This window comes from Capsicum annuum, unplaced genomic scaffold, assembly GCF_002878395.1.
Source record: "Capsicum annuum cultivar UCD-10X-F1 unplaced genomic scaffold, UCD10Xv1.1 ctg4396, whole genome shotgun sequence".
NCBI classification, from domain to species: domain Eukaryota; kingdom Viridiplantae; phylum Streptophyta; class Magnoliopsida; order Solanales; family Solanaceae; genus Capsicum; species Capsicum annuum.
In genome coordinates, this window is record NW_025851470.1 from 1 (window position 1) to 1,926 (window position 1,926).

Below are 1,926 nucleotides of genomic sequence, written 5' to 3' on the forward strand. Positions count from 1 at the left end.
TGGTCTGGCAAGGGCCTTCCACTCAACATTGAGGTATGTTGTCTTTCATTTCAGAGCAGTACCAAGTATGGTTAGGAAGTAGTACTGTTGTATGCTAGTTTATTACAAGTGTTCAAGTTTCAAGAATATTTTTAAGTTAGTATTTATAAATCTCGTTCAATGTCATGAGAATATTGTCCTAAATGGTTCTGTTGCAAGGGCATGGAGCTTGATCTTCTCTCTTTGGATTCTGTTGCATGATTCGCAGAAGCATGGAATGTCCGCATGGCACCATTACATGTTCTCATCAATAATGCTGGCATATTTTCGATTGGAGGTTAGTGTGGAATTAGATTCTTCTTGTTAATTGATATTAACCAAAATGTCCAATCTTTTTGTGCGATATTTTAGGTTTGATACCTCAAGACAAAAGGTTTCAGCTACATCATAAAGCCTTTTGTACTTAAAGATGAAAAATAAAAGCCTGCCGTTTCTTACTTGATATCCAATTTTAATCTGTCAAATGGCATAGTGTTGCATCTTTAAGTGTTTTCATCATGTGGTCAAGTTTTCTGTTTGTCTCCTTAGTTTTAAAGTGTTTGGTATATGTGGAGCTTTATAGAAACATATGTTTCCATGTAACTAAGCCTCTGAAAATCAAGGCATTAAATCTTTAAATGTGATATGTTAGTGTATATGTCAAATCATTTAAGAGAAGAGTTAGCGTTTATGTCAGATGCATGCAACACCAAGCACATCAGTGATTGATTTTTATTCTACATGGTTGTAGAATTTTTCCAGAGTTGAGACTTGAGATGATGGTGAATCTTAAATGGTCTATCACCAGCTTCAGACAGGTCGTAAATTATGGAATTCACTAGGGCTCGAATCTTTAATGGTCTGTCACCAGTTTCAGACAGGTCATAAATTATGGAATTCACTAGGGCTACCTGGTAAATGTGAAAGATGATTTATGATTTATGTCAAATAAGAACTTCAACAAAGTTTTAAGATTTCCACTTTTTGGTATTGTTCTTGTATGCGCGGGCGGGGGGGGGGGGGGGGGTATGCCCTTTCTTATAAAATTCTATTACTTGATCAGTGTGAGAAATTGTATTTACTTTGTTACTTGCTTGATATGGATAAAATGAAGGATATCTCATGTCTGATTCTGAAGTGGAAGGCATGTAACAGAAACATATGGGTCTTTAACTGGATAATCACCTACTCATGCTTACATCTTATGTGTTCAGTTCAAGCATGATTTATAGTGTTGGTGCTTTTTCCTCTTTGGCTTGCATCATCACGTTTTCCTTTGGTATTGCACTAATGCTGGGCTAGTGTGGGTGCATTTAGCAGTTTACACAGGCACAATTCATGGTGTGTGCAATAGAAATATTGGTACAACTTTTTATCCGTTTTCTCCTTTAGATTGAATCGGAATGATTGATAGCTGAGCGAGTGCACATGCTTTAATCTGGAAACCTGTGAGACTTTGCTTCTGTGCTGTCTAACTTAAGCCAATGAATTGTGTTGTTTTCTACAGAACCACAGAAGTTTTCAAAAGATGGGTATGAAGAACACATGCAAGTGAATCATCTAGCTCCGGCTATGCTTTCCATATTGCTTTTACCATCACTTATTAGAGGTTCTCCAAGCCGAATTGTTAATGTGAACTCTACTGTAAGTCTAGCAATATGCCCTCACTACAGATGGATATGTTATATACTCAGTTGTTTTTCCCACTTTCGGCATTCAGTTACTGCTTTAAATGATCCCCTTTTTTCCATGATATGGATACTTTAAAATAAGTTGCAAACTGAAGTATCAGCATTGGTGAAAATGTTTTATCTAGTATGCATTAATTTGAAACAGTATAAACCATAAGCTTGGTCAAAGCAATGATATACAGCAATTTGGGGGTGATTCAGCATAGAATTCATTATT

General features: G+C 36.2%; 1 long non-coding RNA gene across 2 annotated transcripts; it reads left to right on the forward strand.

Annotated features, from left to right (window-relative positions):
- Positions 1-1,724, forward strand: LOC124892123. 2 transcript variants are annotated; one of them, XR_007050080.1, is made up of 3 exons: positions 1-33; positions 199-316; positions 1,526-1,724. It is a non-coding gene; the product is annotated as an uncharacterized LOC124892123 (long non-coding RNA). The 2 variants fall into 2 exon arrangements; XR_007050081.1 differs by having other exon boundaries at positions 248-316.
- The last annotated feature ends 202 nt before the right edge of the window (positions 1,725-1,926 follow it).